Source organism: Dermacentor albipictus, chromosome 1 (assembly GCF_038994185.2).
Source record: "Dermacentor albipictus isolate Rhodes 1998 colony chromosome 1, USDA_Dalb.pri_finalv2, whole genome shotgun sequence".
Taxonomy (NCBI): domain Eukaryota; kingdom Metazoa; phylum Arthropoda; class Arachnida; order Ixodida; family Ixodidae; genus Dermacentor; species Dermacentor albipictus.
Window position 1 is genome coordinate 48,784,217 of NC_091821.1, and position 19,697 is coordinate 48,803,913.

The following is a 19,697-nucleotide window of genomic DNA, read 5'->3' on the forward strand; positions in this document are numbered from 1 at the left end:
TGCAACCAGCACAACACTGGCCTCAGGATCTGCGTAAAAAATTTTAGTGAGAGCTGCCACGTAGACGTGGATTTAGACACCACTTATTGTTACATTGAACCGAAGAATTTCTTTTCCGATTTACTCATGACATTATCGGTATTTACTGTGCCACATTCTGTGCTAACCTCACTTCACACCTCGCTTTAGCCGAGGCATTTTTCTATGAGTCGAGCAAAATATTGCCAGCTCCAACCTGGAGGATCACATTCGGCTGTTCACAATCGAGTCCCCAAGAGGGACCCGAACTCGATGCATTAAAATAAGGATGCCTTTTCTATACGCTTGATTTGTAAAATAAACATGTTATTTCTCTCACGCTCTATGTCTTTCTCTCTCAATTTACTCGAAAGCAGCTCGACGCTGAGTTAGCAACTGCTGCTGCTTAAAGGCACACTGGCACTTCAAGAAAACTTGAAACTTTCTCGCATTTTCATCGTGCTAAGAAGCAGCAGTTCGGACTGCAATTCGCCTTTGAGTGGGAACAAACAGAACGACCTTCTGACCTATAACAGAAGAGATCAATTAAAGTTTAAAGCTTTGATTGCCACCTGGATTATGGCGCTGGCAATAATCCAGGTGGTATTTGTATCGAAAAGAGTTGAACTGCGCAATATTTAAACAGGAATTCGCGGGCTATATTCGTGCAACATGAAAACGTGTACGTAAGTTTCTGTTAATGCAGGCACGAATGCCTGTGTTGCCAAATTTCCTAGGGGGGTTGTGTACCTTACTTTGAGTGCGATTTAAAAAAATAAATAAGTGTAATTCCACTAGGGAACACACAAAATATATTTTATGGGTCGCGCACGGCTCTATTGAGGTTAAGTACAGCGTAAACTCCTTTGTCTAACAAATTCAAGCACTATACCTCACAATAGGAATTCAGTGACTGGCGATGAGGAAGCGGCAGGGCGTTCTTTATCTCATCGGCAGCGCTCGGCCAGCAGCATGCATTTTCGCCGTCATCCGACGGCAGCCGGCCTTGTTCACCGAACGCACGCTTGAGAGCAGCACGATACCACTTCGCAAGCGCTCCGTCACGTGACTTTTTTTTCATATTTCGCGGGCTCTCTTTCCAACCAGGAAAAAAAGACTACGTGAGACGTATCGTAAAGGAAGCAATTCGATCGGTGGTTTCTGAAGGTGCTCTGCAAATCTGTGTGCAATACTTGGGGGTCCTCAGCCAATCACTAAAAAGTCGGGTAATTAAATTTAATTATTTAGCGAGTTATGGGGAAAACAAAAAATCTGGGTTACTATAGGCTATTGTGAATTGTATCCGTTCGGTTCGATTCACTTCTGACCCGCCTTTTATATTTAAATTCTTGGCTCAAATGATGTGGGACACCATATATATATATATATATATATATATATATATATATATATATATATATATATATATATATATACACTTTGCCTAACCACCACTGCGATGTCGGCAAAAATAAGATATGCACGTAATTAACAGTACCATAAACACCTACTATGTATATCGAACGCCAGTTCTGTTTTAGAGCGCAGCTCTTTGGCGTCCGTTCCTGGGTTTCGCGTCGTCGTCGTCGTCGTCGTCGGCGTTGTCGGCGTTGTCGTCGGCCTCGTAACCAGCTCGCCGACGAATCTGCTGCTCCGCCGCCGCGCATGCGCGCTGTCGGCTCTCCGGGCGAGGGAGGATGATGGAAGGGAGGAGGAGAGACTGTGGAGGAGGGCTGGCTACACAAATGGCTCTTTGGCGTCCGTTCCTGGGTTTCGCGTTGTAGCTCGCCGACGAATCTGCTCCGCCGCCGCGCATGCGCGCTGTCGGCTCTCCGGGCGAGGGAGGATGATGGAAGGGAGGAGGAGAGACTGTGGAGGAGGGCTGGCTACACAAGTAGCTCTTTGGCGTCCGTTCCTGGGTTTCGCGTCGTCGTCGGCGTTATCGTCGGCCTCGTAACCAGCTCCGCCCCCCTTTCATCCCCCCAGCGCTAGCAGCGACCGACTGATACCGCTTTCGTGAGTCGGCTACCGCACTCACGAAAGACGTCGTGCACTTCCTGCAACTCGCATTAACCGTCCATCGATCCACACCGATGTTAGTAGTGGGGGACTTTAATGTTGACATAAAGACAAACAGCAATTTCCTAACACTTATGCGGGAGAACAACCCGTTCCTCTCGCTCGTAACGCGTCCCACGGCTGTGACAACCTCGCGAGGCACTTGTATAGATCTCGTCTTTGAGAATCAAGCATTGGTGTACCAAGTCAAACATATATCAGTCTATTTCTCCGACCACAAAGCTTCCTTCATGACTGTCAAGAACTGTTAGTGGAGTCTTTGTTAAAGGAATACGTGTGAAAAATAAAAAAAAATTCTGTGATAGCGCATACATGTGTTGCTCGATTTCTTTGCCTCAATCTATCGAAAAGGTGAAACAGCTTATTTGCTGCGCTCAAATTTCGCATTAGGAAGTAACGTAATCGTCGGTAATTTTTTTCCCCATAGCTCGAAAATACGCGTGAGCAAAGTGCACTGTAATGAATAGTAAGACGAACAAAGAGGAATTACAATAGTCCATCATGTACGTGTATGTAAAAAGTGACCCATAATGGCAATTACTCGTACGCACATAGTTTAAAGGAAAAAAAAACTGTCGCAGGAGTACGGTATGAAACTCGACGATTTGTCAACCTGACGTTAAAAAGGCAATCACTCACCGGCCTTTTGTGAGCAATTGCCTTGCCATGAGAAGAAGAAGGCGCCGACTAGTGCGGACGTGGAAAGATCGGCTCCCGCTTTCGTAAATATTTTCGGTCTGCTTTTTGTGTCACCTACCACGGAAATGCACGCCATTCGACACGGTTTCTTCTGAGGACTTCCTTTGGTGAGTGGCCTTTGCGCGGAAGCCGTGGAACTTTTTGTGTAGACCACGCCGCGGCGACGCTAGGCGCGGGTAGGCTTAGGCCTAACGCGACGAAGAGGGGCATTATGCCCGAAGTAGAAATGGTGTTAGGAGAGGCAATCTCCCCCGAAGAAGCCAACAGCCCAGGCTGGACGACAGCGTTGGGAAAGCACAAGAAAGCCCTGCAAGAAACACAAGTTTCAACGAGCAAGAGAGCTCACATGGGCTCGAAGGGTGGCTGCCGCACGGCTGCCCCGCAAGGCGTGTTGCAACGTCTCGCAGCCTCGTCGAGGCTCCCCAGACTACCTAGGGAGCACATACGAATTATTGTCCGCCCAAGGGGCGGGCTTGACGTCAAGAAGATAAGCCAAATCAAGCTGGCTCAAGCCTTGGCCATGGCGGCTGCACTAGCCCCCACAGAAACTGAGGGCGACGTAATCTGCCCTAATTTCACTCAAAACGTTCTCGTCGTATCCACCCCGGAGAAGAAGAACGCCGCCGCTTATGCAGGAATCCAGCAAATCCGCATAAGCGAAGGACTCTACAAAGTAGCCGCATACATAGCGGTCCCAGACAACACCTGCAAAGGGGTCATACGAGGGGTCGACGCAGACATCAGCGAGGCCCAACTCCAGCGCATGATTGTCAACCATCGTAACCCGAAGGCTCTGGAAGTCAAACGAATTAAGAACACCACCACAGTGGTTGTCCTCTTCGACGGCATGAAAGTGCCTAACTATGTCATGTGCGGCGTCAGCCTTCTGCGCTGCACGCTCTACAAACGCCAAACCGAGGTGTGCTACGCGTGTGGCGGCTTGGGACATCGCGCGGACGTCTGCCCCAACCCCACCAATGAGGATTGCCGGGGCTGCGGACTAAGCTCACCACCCGATGACCACCAGTGTTCGCCGAAGTGCGCCCTTTGCGGAGGCCCGCATCTTACGGCGGACAAAACGTGTAAGCAGCGCTTTCAAGTCCCATACGTCGTACGCAGACGTACTCCCGTAGCAACAGCTGGCCAAGGAGAACAGGCCACGTGGCTCCAGCGCGGCGGGAGCCCCCAGGAGGGAGCGCTCCGTCACGCCCTCTGGTCGACAACGCAGCCTCTCCAGAGGGCGCTCTCGTTCCCGAGGGCGCTCTAGCTCCCGGGTTCGGATCCAGGAAACGCCAACCTGGGCCGATCGTGTCAAGTCGAAGCAGACGACGCCGGCTTCAAAGGTAACGCAGGTAGCATTGCCGGAGCATAAGGTTGATCCCAGAGTCGCTCAACTCATGCAAGAGAACGCTCGACTCAAAGCAGAAATGCAGCAGATGAGGGCCGACTTTGAGTCTTTCCGTAAGTCGTACCCCTCGCAAGTCGAGAAGCAACCGGTGCCCCCCTCAGGGGAGCCACAGGCGCGCTCGGCTAAACGTAGGGCCGCGCCCCCAGAGGGGGACGCTGACTCTATGGAGACCGAGTCCAATAACAAGGACTTAGAAAGCATGCAGCGGGCTATTCAGCAGCTCGCTGAAAGCGTGACTGTCCTCCTTAAAAGGATGGCGTCCCTGGAAAGTGCACAGGCCGCGTTAGCTACGGCTAGACAGCCTTCGAGGGAGCCCCGTCGGGCACCTTTACCCGCAAGCGCCGTCCCCGTCAACAAGACGGTGGAATGGCCAATCCAAGGCAATCACCATGGCGGTCAATCCCAATAAGTTGGTTGTGTGGCAGTGGAACTGTGCCAGTTTCCAACGGCGCAAAGCTCCGCTGCAGCAATTCGTTTCGGCACAGGCGGTCAAACCGCACGTAATTCTTTTACAAGAAACTCTCGATGACGCGCCCACCTTCCCGGGATACCGGGTTGTATCGATACGGGAGGAAGGAAAGCGGGGTTTAGCAACCTTGGTCGCACGGAAGTGCTCCTTTCAAGTACACAAATTACAAATTGGCAGAACTAGGGCGGAAATCATTATGGTCGAAATTATCCCTAACAATTGGCTTAAGAGCAGTGTCTTTCTTTTAAACATATACAGCTCGCCGTCGGATCAACGGCAGTCATCAACGGAGCCCCCATAGTGATAGCGGGTGACTTCAATGCCCCCCACAATGCCTGGGGATACCCCCGCCAATCCACCAAGGGCAATCTCCTTGTCCAGGCAGTTGCTGACTGCTCACTGGAATTGATTACGGATGCTCAATACCCGAACGCGAACCGGCACGTCGGTAGTCCGAGACACCACTCCGGACCTGGCGTTCGTCAAGAACGCCCCCGGAGCAGGATGGCAAAATTTGCAAGAGAACCTGGGCAGCGACCACTTCATTGTGGAGATTACCCTAACGATTAGCACAGCCCCTACCAGGGAATTTAAAGTGACGGATTGGGATGCCTTCCGGAAAATACGGAAGGCGGACCAGACCGACTACGATAATCTCGATAGTCTGTTCACAAGACTACAGAAGGACGTACAAGCTGCGACCAAGGTGGTTAAGACCGACCTAAAGGTAGATCGTATGGACGCGCGCCTTGCACACCTCCTAGAAGCCAAAAACCCCATCCTGCAACGCTGGAGAACGCACAGACTCCACCGCCGGCTTCGTAAGAAAATTGCGGAGCTCAATCGTACAATTGAAACTCATTCCATCGAACTGTCCAAACAACAATGGAATGAAGTGTGCTCCTCGGTTGATGGGCAGATGAGAACGGGGGGCAAATGGAACCTGCTCAAACACTTACTCGACGACTCGCAAACCAAAAGCAATCAGAGACTAGCCATCGATCGCATAGTTCATAATCAAAAGGCGGCGGGCGTATTTGAACACGTCCTCTTGCAAGAGTTGGCCGAAAAGTATCTTCCGCTGGGCCACTCCGGTGACGGGGATTATCCTTGTTATCGGGGGGGAGCGGTGGGGGAGCTCGACGCCCCCTTCACGGAATCCGAAATCTGGGAGGTGCTGCAAACGCTCAACGGTCGCTCTGCGCCGGGCCCGGATGGCATCTCCAATAAGCTCCTCCGAAACTTGGACGAACAATCAGTTGCGCTGCTCACCGGGGAGGTCAATAAAATTTGGGAAACGGGCCTAGTCCCCGACTCCTGGAAGACAGCCTCAGTGGTGCTCATCCCGAAACCAGGCAAACCTCTTGGGCCGGAGAACATGCGGCCCATCTCGCTCACGTCCTGCGTGGGTAAGGTGGCCGAACATGTCATTCACAACCGTATATCTAGGCATATAGAAAATAATGAGTTATTCCCTCACAACATGGTCGGCTTTCGGCCGGCACTCTCCACACAGGACGTCATGTTACTTATAAAGAGGCAAATCATTGATGTCGACACTAGAGACACTCGGGGCATCCTTGCTCTAGACTTGTCCAAGGCTTTTGATAACATCTCGCACCGGTTCGTACTAGACGCCATCTCAGATCTGGGCCTGGGGCCACGATTCCATGCGTACGTTAGCTCCTTCCTCAGGGATCGCAAGGCCACTGTCAAAATAGGGCAAATCAAATCGAAGGAATTTACATTGGGAGCGAGAGGCACCCCGCAAGGGGCGGTCATCTCTCCCCTACTGTTTAACATCGCCATGAAGGGCCTCTCGGACAGACTGGCCACAGTAAGAGGAACGGGTCACGCCCTCTACGCGGATGATATTACCGTGTGGTGCTTGGGAGGGTCTGACGCTGCAGTTGAGAGTGCGCTCCAAGAGGCGCTCGACATCACAGAACACTTCCTACTAGACACGGGCCTGAGTCTGTCACCAACCAAGTCCGAACTTCTATTGTATAGGCCCACCCGACGGGGGGTTAGGTGCTCCACACCCTTAGATCAAATTCCCATAGCCCTCTATACGAAGGACGGACAACAAATTCACAGAGTGGATACCATCAGGGTCCTCGGACTCTTGCTGGAATCTCGCGGGGGCAACTCACAGACTATAGCCCGCATTACTTCGAAGACGGAGAATATGCTTCGGCTTATCCTCAGGGTCTCGAACCGCAGAGGGGGTTTAAGCGAGAGCAATCTACTCAGACTCTACCACGCGTTTCTGATGAGCCACGTTAACTATGTAGCCTCCGCGTTGCGCTGGTCTAAAGGGGATGAGGCCAAAATCGACGCCCTCATGCGCAAAAGCATCAAGCGCGTGCTGGGTTTACCACTCACTACCAGCACCGCGCGTCTCATGCAACTAGGCATGCACAACACCCTATCAGAGGTGATCGAGGCCCAACGAGTGGCTCAAATAATGCGACTATCATCATCGCGAGCGGGGAGACGCATCCTCGAATCCGTTGGATGCGGTCACCAGGAAATCACGGAGCGCAACGTGACCCTATCACCCATGGTCCGAGATACGTTCAAGGTAGATCCCATGCCACGTAACGTCCACCCTCAATACAATGTAGGGCGCCGGGTAGCCAGGGCTCGTTCCCTGTTAAAAGCGGCTGCTGCCACTCCGAATCTGGCATGTTTCGTTGATGCCGCCCAGTACGAGTGCTCTGATCACTATGCCGTAGTTTCGGTTGACTGTAATGGCACTCTCATTAATTCAGCATCCGTGCGGAAGGTTTCTTCAACAGTAGCCGAGCAAGTTGCTATAGCTATAGCACTGAAGGACCCTCTACGTTCCAATATCTTTACAGACTCCAGATCGGCAGCCCGAGCTTTCGCCTCCGGCTCGATCTCAAAGGAGGCGGCGGCCATCCTCGGCAGCGAGGGGGCTGCTGGTTTTCATAGCATCAAATGGTTCCCGGCCCATATGGGAATCAATGTACACTCTGAGCTTGTTAACGCCAATGAGTTGGCCCATGACTGTGCGCGAGGTCTTACACACCGCGGCGGTTCAGGTGGACTCACGGGCGGCGACTTAGGGCTGTACAGGGATTCGCTTCTCACCTTCCACGAAGTCTTGACACATTATCAACTTGCTCGGCGGGCCTTTCCGCTACCACACCCTAAACTTAATAGACCACAATCGTCGGCGTTTCGCATGCTTCAGACGGGGTCATTTCCCTCCAGGGGCAGATTCAGTCACTTCGCGCCTAACGTAGAACCCCACTGTCCAGACTGTGGGGAGGCGTACTGCTCCTTGTCCCATATGCTCTGGCAATGCCCTGCGTTACGCAGCTCATCGCTAACCACTCTAACCGACTGGGAGGCAGCCCTTAAGAGCGGCGACCTCTCAGAGCAACTACGGGCTGTCCAGAGGGCCTGCGACAGGGCGGAGGACCACGATCTTCCGACCCAGACGTGGGTGCGGCCCGCGACGGCTACGGGGACTCCCTGAAAAGGGGGGTACCCTAACGCCGGTTCCTCAGGACCATTAATAAAGTTCTTTGTCTGTCTGTCTGTCTGTCTGTCTGCCTTGCCATCTTCACTGTGAAAGAACGTTCTTTGCATATATTTACATAGCTTATCATTGTAATAATATGCAAGGTTCAAAAAGTACCATGAAGCAATCGCAACTTTCACATAATACAAAGCTGCTTGACTAAAACAAAGGACGAGAAAAAAGAACAATGCGTAGAGCCCCAGTTGATACTTCTCACACTGGGGATTTACGCAAATGGATCAGATTTACAATCTAGCCCCATTTGAGTTACCTCGCACTGCCACTTGGACCATATAGAACTGCAGAGTCGGAACGCGACAGAAACTGTTCATCTGGCTGGAAATCTTTGCAGAAGTTCCCACTCTCTGCCAGACCAAACTTAACGCAGTGTCTCACTCGACATGTGGGTTCTATGATCATTCTTTGTCAATGAAACCCGGCTGAACAACACCCTTTGGACAGCTGCGTTCGAAAGAGGCAGCGCAAATAGGGACAAACCAAGCTCAGACAGAAGGGGGAACATTGGATTTCCGGCACTATTTTTTGCATTCCTGATGCGCGGCATGAACTTGGTGATGATTGGTGATACTAGAGCAGAATAGTTCGTTTTGATCGACAGTCGAGACTACTGCGCTTCGCTGAGCATGTACAGTGCGCGTCACTCTTGTGTAGAGCGCGCGGACGGCGGCCGCCGGGGCGCTCCACAGCCAGCCAGCGACGCCTAATCGTAGTGGTTGGGCCCGAGATTAGATGCATCGACCGCTGCGTGCCCAGGCACCCCTTATCTCGAACCCAGTAGCTACCGTTAGACGTCGCTGACTGCCTCCAGGGCCTCCCGGTGGCCGCCGATCCCGCGCTCTGCACAAGGGTGACGCGCAGTGCATACATAACGACCGAACCGTCGCGTTTCTCTTTTAAAGCGACTTGAGGATTATTTTGTAAAGTTACTGTCTAAATCAATAACGTGGTGATTTGCGGGAAAGCCAAGCAATAGGCTTCGAAGGACCCTTGATAAACATTAAAGGAGAACGGGCGAAAATGCCACGCCACGACATGCGTACGTATACTTGAGCTGTTGTGTAAGTCCACATAATTGTTTGCTGTATAGCAGCCGGCACGGAACACGTGCTCGACCGCTGTCAGCACCACTGTTTTTCTTACGGAAGTGTGCGCGTGAACCCGCAGCAGATGGCGCCGAACCCAAGGCAAAAAGAAGAGAGCTTAGCGCTGGAATGACGTACAAACATGGCAGCCATGACTTTACGCCATCCTCCCAGTGCCGACATTTCCTAAAAACACAGCCTTCGAGATCGCCTACATATCTTTGCAGCAGCAATGAGCTTTGGGTTTTCACAAACCGGTGTTCCCGAATTTTGTGAGTGTTGACGTGGTCCTCGGGACTCGAAAGTCGTTAAGACAAAAATAGCCCAAAGAAAGCCATGTAGCTAACTCGGAATTTGCGACGCCAACCCACATAAGCAGTAGCCCAATTTGGCTATTATAGTAGCCCATTCCGGCAACCCTGAAACGAAGCGTCACAAGAAGTCTTGTGAAGACATCTCACGACGCATAGTTTAACCAGAGAACACCCAAAGGTATAATAGTGCGGTAACCAGCCATATTCTACTCAAGTGCTGGTGTAAAGCGGTGGCAACGAAGTAATCGTTAACGTGCAGTTCGTTTATGGCCTTTCCTGGACGAAAACTATTGCGCACCATAAAAAAATTTTCACACGCATTGCAGTTGGACAAAACGTCACAAGATATCGACATAAGCTTTCCAATATATCGCCCACGGCTTACAGATTACGGGCAAGCTAAACCTCTCTATCACAGGCGACCACTTCGTCTAGGCTGTCGTGTCCTTTGAGCGTCCGGTCGGGGATGTTCTTCGACACTTCGCAGCTGCATTTTGGGCATTGCATGCCACGTGCCTCTTCTCCGTTGCCCGGACATGCTTGGCTTTTGTTCCACTTTCGCGCAGGGCTTGGGACTTGATGGTGTGAGTGGCCCGATATTGACAGCAGTGAACGATTGCTGCCCCACCTGTCGCCGTTAAAAAGTATTAATTCAAAGAAAGGACAAGAGTCGTTTTTTTTCTTGGGAATATATTAATATATATTCACGAATATGTACACACAGACTACAATCGGTGTCGTTGTGCCCGAAAAAAGAAAGGAAATGAATCTCGGGCCCAGCAAAAAGTCACGTCGTTGGCGTCAAAAGATACGCCGTAGGTACACACACACGCACACACACACACGCGTACAGTCACTGTGACGCACACCACACGCATTGTCCCACGTGCTCGCGATCGCAGACTGGTTGACAAGTGATGGTGGTGCAAAACTACCAACGTCGCGCGCTATCGGCACTGTCAAAGTCGTGTCGTGAGGGAACCAAACAGTTCGCCTGTAACAAATCACTGTCATTACGCCGACTTCTTAAGCATTCGGAACAAGTACCGCTATCTTCACAAGCTGCATTGGCGGAGAATAAAGGAAACAGAAATCCTCCAAGCATTTCCTGCTGCCTTGATTATTATACGACATTGCGTCTACAGAAAAAGAAAACTTCCTTCCATTCGAAACGCAGCTTACTTTAGCTAAAACATAATTACAAACGCATGAACACAAAGAAATGCAGTTAAACGCCATTGCTTTGTTTGATTTAGTGTAACCCCGTCACGAACATCGAATACGCCAACAGACAACGAGCATCAAGGATAGCCAAATTTGGCACAACCGAGCGGTGTGCAAAAATTTCCCTCTTAATCAGCGCACTGCGTGGAAAACTGCCGATAGGGCCTCGTGCGCTGTGTTTCTATTGTTTCGAACCGGACATATGGCGCCACCTACGGGGAGTGGCAGTGAAAAGTGTATGTTCCTGACGCGCAGTCGAGCAAGGGTTAGCTTGGCAGCTGGTAACGAAAGGCGGAGGGCGCTGCAACGATAAGTCACTCTTGCGTGTTGTGATGACTAGGGATGTCAAAACTAACACACGAACAGCGCCGTAAAAATACTAAAAGTGGAAGTTCTATTATCGTGGTAATATAGGATGTGGGCCGAGCAGGAGAAAATCCTGGATTAGGGACGGCAGGCGCTAGCTTTTTCAATGACAGTTGTGTGTTATTCTGTGCACATAGATAATAATGATAATAAAAAAACACATAAAGCGCATGAAGTGAACTTGCCTATAACTTTTTGCCCCTGTTTACCCCTGCACCATCGATTATTCACTCGGAACTCTCTTGAGGATTTTCAAACTTCGCGGTTTTCATTTTCTTTTTTTGCCAGTCAGCATGCCATGGTCAACTGTCACACGTCCTGTAATTTATAAATGACGCTCGTCATGTATGACTTTTCATATTGAACCCTCATCGTTACGTTGAGCTTTTGTCTATTTCCAGTAATTGTCATAAAATTGGGCGTTTTGGTTACTCCAGCAAAGAGTATAGAAACCATCGGGCGACTCAGTTCGATGGTTGGCCACGGAGCATCTAAAGCTGCATAACTGGTTCGGAGAACTTGATTTCAATGAATGTTTACAACATATTCATATACCCTAATGACGCAACAAACTTTATGACTTATTGCGCTGGCGGCTTCTCACTAAAGGATTTATTCTTTGGGGTTTGTATTGCGTTTAACATCAACCGATGTCTGCAGTTCCGTTATGCTCTAGCAGCGTACTGACTATTTCGTCGCTAAGCACCAGTGGTTCATCTTGTTGTGGCGCTTCAATCAAAGAACGCGTGGTGCGCAGAACATACGGAATGTTCGCAACCTTCCTGGCAGGTGGCGCTCGTTGGCAAGAAGCAGTAGCACCCCCGCACCAGCGAACGAGGGTTTTCGCCCTAAGTGAGCAATTTGCTACCTGGTATTCTCGGCTCCATCGCAAGGCCGTATGCAGAGCAGCGTATAGCTTACGCCCATCACGCTGAGCTCCAGATATTTGAGTCCGAATTCAGCACAGCTAAAGCCACCACAGACATAAAAATTGATGATCTGTTATCTCTGTTTTTTTCTTGGCAAGAGCTGTTTGCCACGGAAGGTTACTTTGGCTATTACATCGCAGGTCAATGTGATCGATGAGCACATTCATTCTTGCGACCCTGTTTTTGTGTAGTATTCTGAACCCGAAGGCTCGTCAATATGGTCTTTGCTCAAGAATGAAAATACTTATGTCGCTCTCCAAGAGACGAATAGTAGCAGTTGGAAATGCTCCGAAAATGCTCTTGAAAATGTTCACGCAGTCCTCGGTTGCCCTGCTCTGAATGACGCGACCTCTCGTGTGAACGTATTTGGTGCAGTTCCAAGTGCTCGTGTTTACTCCATGAAAAGGGCCACTATGGTTTACGCGCTTGCACCATCGCCGCTCCAATAGCATCTTATGGAGTTCGCGTGATGGTCGTGTGAGTAACAATGCCCGGGTGTATTTCAACGCTGTAAATCAGCAAGAAATCTAGCCCGATGTTTAACTTGAGGCTACGGGGATGTCCATCGTGTTGCTCAGTGTCGAGTCCAGCCCACAAAAATGCACACGTGTCAGCCCTCATGGCAGAGTACCTGGCACACTGCTTTATTTACACGTAACGTAGAGGCTTTGCGCGGGCAACCGAAAGAGCGGTATATGCGTCTCGCGCCAGACATCTACTGCGTTTATAAGTGGTTAGGCATGTGTAAAAAGTCACCGCATGTCAACGTAGTGGAAGCCGCCGGCAGTCCCTGCATGCTTCTTGGCGCCGTCCAGCGAGAAATACAAGCACAACAGCAGCCAGGATAGTACAAGGTGAGTCGCAGCCTTAGACAAGCGTTCGTCTTATCCAATTTAACGTCATCTCCTCAGTTGGGTGTTAGTTTGCGATCGCTGATATCACTTGTTTGAAACCTCTCGATCGCTCTGCGCGGAGCCCGTTGCATTTGTGGAATACGGAGTGGATGCGTGGTGAGCTCATGCGCCATCTGTAGGACGCGCGCCATGCCTCTGTGTTCTGCAAGTGTTCCAACATCGTCGTTCAGCGTGGTCATCACCTCCGAGATTACGGACGCGCTGTCTGGTCTCGGAAGCCCTGATGTGCTTCCAGTATAGTGAGCTAGACATTCTAGCTCCGAAAGCTACCATCACGTGCCGCGTGAAGTCTACGCTACTCGACTCAAAGTTAGGTCTTCCGATACGTCCTCCTGCCTCATATATTGAGCGCAAAGGTGGGAACTGGCGCCCATTTCTTTACCTATTTGGAAGAAGTAAATTGCAAAAGAGCCATGGAAGTTCCTATCGCGTAAAACACGTGTGGTAGTAAATTTACGTCGTTTTGAAGCGCAGACTATGAAATTTTGCCCGCAATATTATGATCTACTGTGCCAGATCGCCGCCATCATTGACTTATCAAAGGGAAGCAATGCGCTTTTTCTTTTCTTTTTGTCACAAGAGAGAGAGAGAGAAAGCAAGGGTAGGGAAGGCAGGGAGGTCAACCAGAACAGCATCCGGTTTGCTACCCTACAATGGGGGTGGGGGAAAGGGGAATAGAAAGAGGAAGAAAGGGAGAGAGTCAGCACTGAGTACATGTGGGAGGGACACTTTATACAATGACACTATAAGCGGTCTCTTAAGCCCGTGCACTTTAAGTACCGCACTAGTGCACGAATCGCTTTTCGAGACAGTGACGGTTGTGGCCACGGTCCGAGTATCTTTGACTCGGTGAATGGTCTCGAGTCTAGTCTGTGTAAAGTTGCCCGCAGAGAGAGGCGTTGGACATCGTAGCGAGGGCAGGTACACAGTGCGTGCTCGATGGACTCCTCGCACCCACAGGAGTCGCACATCGGGCTCTCGGTCATTCCCATACGGTAGGAGTATGCGTTCGTGAACGCCACTCCCAACCACAAGCGACACAACAAGGTTGCTTCGCCGCGGGAAAGGCTAGGTGGAAGTTGTAGCCGTAGCGTGGGGTCCAGTTGACGTAATCTGCAATTGAAGCCACTAGATGTCCAGAGATCTTGGGACTTCTTGCGCGCAAGTAGGCGAAGTTCTCTGGCAGCGTCCGACCTCGCCAAAGGTGTTGGACGCGTCTTTGTATCTTCGTGGGCACACCGGGCAGCCTTGTCAGCTAGGTTGTTGCCGACAATGCCACAGTGAGCAGGAATCCACTGAAATACAATGTCGTGTCCTCCTTCCAGAGCATGGTGGTGCAGTTCCCTGATTTCAGATGTCATTTGCTCGTGAGTTCTGTGACGTAACGCGGACTTTATGCTATGAAGGGCTGCCTTAGAGTCACAAAATACGACCCACTTCTCTGTTGGCTCTTCGGTGATGTACATCATAGCGGCATGGAGAGCTGCAAGTTCTGCCGATGTAGATGTAGTCGTGTGCGACAGTTTGAATTTAACTGTAACGTTCTTGGCTGGAACGACGAATGCGGCAGTTGAGCTGGTAGGTGAGGTTGAACCATCGGTATATATGTGTACGCGGTCATGATACGTCTGGTGCAGTAATAGGAGTGTAAGTTGCTTCAGAGCCGGCGATGGATGATTGGACTTTTTTGTAATTCCAGGAATATCAAAATTCACTTGAGGCTGTCGCAGGCACCACAGGGGGGAGGAAGGCTTCGCCGCCGGTGTAAAACTTGCTGGTATGTGCTCTTGATGAGCGTTAATCACTCGTGAAAAGGTCGCTTGAGGTCTCTCGGCTGGTAGGGAGGCCAAATGGTGGTCGGGGATCCTTGACAGATGGCGAATGTGCGCTCTGAGAGAGTCGACAGCTACATGTGTCTGGATTGTATGGTCTCCTGCGATGGCAATTGTTGCTGCTGTTGACGTGCACCGAGGCAGCCCCAAACACGTGCGTAGGGCTTGACCTTGTATGCTCTCCAAGGTGCGAAAGTTCGTCTTGCATGCATTTGACAACACTGGTAGGCTGTAACGTAGGAGTCCGAGAAACAAAACCCTGTACAGCTGCAACATAGAATGGACTGGTGTACCCCAGTTTTTCCCGCATAGAAATTTGAAGACCTGAGCAATGGCGACCAGCTTCTTCTTCAGATAGACGCAGTGAGGGCTCCACGAGAGGTTGCGGTCAATGATGACGCCCAGAAAGCGATGTGTCTTAACATAGAATACAGCTTGACCATTGATGGTAACAGGATACGATGACATTTGTTTCCGCGTAAAACCAAGTAATGCGCACTTCTCAGTAGACACACTGAGGCCTTGTTCTCGGAGATAAGAAGCCGTCATGGTTGCCGCACGCTGAAGCCTGGCTCTTAGCTGAGGGCGAGTCACCGCAGAGGCCCAGATGCAAATGTCGTCGGCGTATATTGAGACATGTACTGTCTGCGGTAGGTAATCCGCTAGTCCTACCAGGACGAGGTTGAACAAAATAGGGCTCAACACTCCACCTTGCGGCACACCACGGCACATGTAATGGTCTGAAGTTGGGCCGTCTTCGGTCTGTAAGAAAAAACGCCTTTCAGTCAAATAGTCTTGAAGCCATTGATACATCCGGCCACCAACTCCAACAGCCTCAAGTGACTTTAGTATGGCCTCATGGGTGACGTTATCGTAGGCTCCTTTTATATCCAGAAAAAGTGCCGCAGACAGGCGCTTGAGGCTTTTTTGATTTTGGACCCATGTTACGATGTCAATGACGTTGTCTATGGACGTGCGACCTCGACGGAAGCCTGTCATGGCGTTCGGATAGATGTTGAATCGTTCTAGGTACCATTCCAATCGGGCAAGAATCATTCTTTCCATCACTTTGCCGACGCAGCTCGAAAGCGCAATCGGACGATATAATGAGATCTCAAGCGGTGACTTTCCAGGTTTCAGAATGGGGATCAAGCGGCTCGATTTCCATTGTTTAGGAACGGCGCCGTTCTGCCAAGACTCATTGTAGTAGTTGAGAAGCTCATCACGTGCCTCATGTCCAAGGTGGCATAGGGCAGCATACGTGATGCCATCAGGTCCTGGTGACGAAGAACGCCTGCAAGTCGCCAACGCAGCATCGAGCTCTTCGAGTGAAAAGAGCACGTTGATTTCTGGTACACGTGCCTCAGGGATGTCATTCAATGCTGCGTCAGTAATGATGGCCACGGACCCAGCAATGCGTGCGCAGAACTCTTCAGCCAATTGAAGTTCCGAGCGAAGTTGGTAGAGGGCCAGAGCAGCGAAGGGCTTCCTTTGATGCGGAGATGAGCGAAGACTCCTAACCGTTCTCCATATGTGCGAGAGCGATTTTCGGGGATCAAGCGACTGACAGAATGTTTTCCATCGCTTATCTTCCAATTTATCCATGCGACGCTGGATTTTCTTTTGTATGCGTCGTGAAGCCCTCAGATCCAAGACGGACTTCGTGCGCCGATACCTCCTCTCCGCCTGTCGGCGTGCTGCACGCAGCCTATCCAGTTCCACGTCCAAGTCTGTTCGCCTTGTTGACCTTGTAAGCGAGCACATGGACGTTTTCAATGCCTCTGCGATTGTTTCTTCGATAGTGTGTGAGAGGCCTTCCCGACAAGTGTCATCCATATCCTTCTTAAATTTTGTCCAATCAACTGTACGCAACACAGTAGAGGAGCGTTGCTCAATTCCTCTAAGCGTTATGTATGTTGGAATATGGTCGCTTCCATGTGTTTCTACGTCTGTAAACCATTGGACGCTCGAGGCAAAGCGCCGTGACACCAAAGTCAAGTCCAAGCAGCTACTGTAGCTCGTGCCTCGCAGAAATGTAGGGCTGCCGTCATTTACACAGCACAAATCATGGTCGGCAGCAAAGGAGGCAAGGCTCCTGCCTTTGGAGTCCATTTTAGTGCTTCCCCATAGCTGGTGATGCGCGTTGAAGTCACCTGTGATAACCCAGGGACCACTGTTCATTAGTAATATTTTCTTAAGTCGTTCGCCGTCAAAGTGACCCGCTGGGGATATGTAGGCACCAATTAGTGTAAATGACACATTCTTCTTTTGGACATTTAGGCAGACATATTGGTTGTCGTCATGAGGCTCTATTGCGTTAGCGACATATGTGAAGTCCGTGCGGATGTAGATGATCACTTTCGTGTTCGCACCGCATGTGGACGAGACGAAAGATTCATAACCGGACAGTCTGAGTGGAGTTGATGTATTTGGTTCGCAAATGACCAGTATGGGGAAGCGATTTGTAAAAATGAATTGGCGAAAGTCTGATATACGGGTCCTTAGACCCCTGGCATTCCATTGAAAGATCGACGCACTTTTAAGTTCAGTGCGGAAGGGGACTATTGGTCGAGCCATGGTGCTTAAACGATGCTAGCAAGCACTGGATTTAGTGCATCCAGTATTTGCAGAGCGCTTCGAGCTGCTGGTGTTTGCAGCTTGTTCAGTATAATGCGCATTGTATTAATTAGCGATTGCAGCATATCAGCCACCTGCCTGTCTTGGTCGCACACATCGCCGACAGTAGACGTCGGGGGTTGTTCAGCGAAAGTTTGCTGTGATTCTGTTGGTGAATGTTGTCGTTTTGGTAGAGCCGGCCAAGATTCGGCGGATGTGGCCTTCTCAGTGGACTTGCTCTTCGCGGTCCTTTCCACATTGTCTGGCCTAGGCGGTGGAGGAGGAGGTGGTGTTGTAGGAAGTGGCATGCGCCTTCCTTGAGAAGCCTGTCTTGAGGAGCGCCGGTGACGTGAACGTCGCTTCCTGATTTTTTCGGCGGCTTCGCGATGAGATGAATGATCTCTCGCCATCTCTTTCAAGATGGCCATTTCCTTCTTAATATGTGGGCATTTCTTCGATGAAGCTTCATGTGATCCTCCGCAGTTTGAACACTTCACCACAGTCGCGCCACATTTATCTGCAGCGTGGGGCTCTCCGCAGCGGGGGCATGCTGCCTGATTTTCGCAGACGCTGCTCACGTGTCCCAGTTTCATGCATTTGCGGCACTGGAGAGGTTTCGCAATGAAAGGCCGCACTGCATGTCTGAAGTGTCCAACCTTGACATGCGAGGGTATATGTTTGCCCTTGAATGCTATTTTCACGCAGCGTGAACTGCCTAGCCGCTTAACATCAACGATGACCTCATCATTGGCTGGCTTGATAAGAATCGGCAAGTCGTTATTAAGGATGGCGACGTCTACGTCGTAGATAACGCCGGTGACTACGTCAGATCCCAGAGGGATGTAAGAGCGCACCTGAATGCCATCGAGGTCCGTTACGCTGCGTAGAGTGGTCAAAGCAGCCGCATGCTGGACATCAACCGCCAGAAGATTTTTTCGGGTGTTCACTCGAATGTCCGATATTTCATTTGGCACCAAGGCTTCCAGTGACATCGACACAGATTGCCTGTTAAGTAGCTTCATGTTGACGTTTGGAAACAGGGGCACAAAGATGATGGTATTGGCGTCCGGCCTCTGTGTCTGTCTCACTGTTTGCGTGCTTGACGATGAGGACGTCCTGGTGTTCCGTCGCTTCGCTCTGCGGCTCTGTACAAGCTGGAAGTCGTCATCGGAAGTGTCCTCACTGCTGAGAGAGTAGACATGGGTGTCCTCGCTGTCGGTGTCGCTCTGCTGACCGATCCGCTTCCTGGAGGCGGCCGCCGCTGACGCCGCCGTCGCCGGCCGACGTGCGGGGTCGTCCACTTCCATTGCGACTGAGCAGGGAGCGAGGACCAGCGGATGAACTTAGGTTTTCACAGAAATAACCCGGAGCTAGAAAGAACAGCGCTGTATCAAAAGACACTTCGTCGTCGTCGTTGTCACAAGGCTGCATGGACATGTGTGCTACTGTGAATTGGTAGTAGGTGTTCTGAGCCATTGTGCGGTGCAGAGGGGTTCTGGAATCGCTGTACGTTTGATCTAAAATGGTGAAAAGTCACCACGATCGTCCGGAAAGGGTGTGGTACATAAAAGTGTTGGCGCCGTTGAATTACGGCTTGTCATCTGGCGCCATGGGGGCGCCGTAAAATTTTCTTCGCTACTGACATTCGCCCAGCAGCTCCGCGCACTGAAGGGCTGAGAGAGGGAGCATCTGGGCGCATGTCAGTCAGGAATCCTGGGCTCATCTCATCTCCAAGAGCTCTCCGCACTCAAAGCCTTCACGTAGGCGTGACTGTAAATCTCTGATGTTACAACGAAATTCTAGCCTCAATTAGTCCTGCGGATAGCAGTATTCACGATGGACATGACGCAAGCGGAGCGCGTCGTGCGCCATTTTAGGCCCTGCTTCCTCGTCGCTAGCGCTAACTTTCACGTTCTCTCCGATGGCGAATTCCAGTGGTCAATCAGGAGAAAGTCCTCTTTCATTTCTTTTTTTTTCCCTCCGTGTTGAAGAAGGTGAATTGATCTTGCCGATCTGGAGTAGGTTCGGAAGAGCTCGCTCTAAGGCGTAGAGATCTCTCTCGCTCTGTCGTGGAGGCAAGGATTCATAGGCCCGTCACGTCACTTCCGGCCATCTGAAGGGATGATTCTGCCTGGCTTTACCGGTTTTTGTAAGCAATGGTCCGCAACACTGT

General features: G+C 50.8%; 1 protein-coding gene across 2 annotated transcripts in view; it reads left to right on the plus strand.

The window, feature by feature from the left end:
- The window catches only part of LOC135905250 (uncharacterized), a 138,010-nt gene that overhangs the window by 56,053 nt on the left and 62,260 nt on the right, over positions 1-19,697 (plus strand). The window lies entirely within an intron of this gene.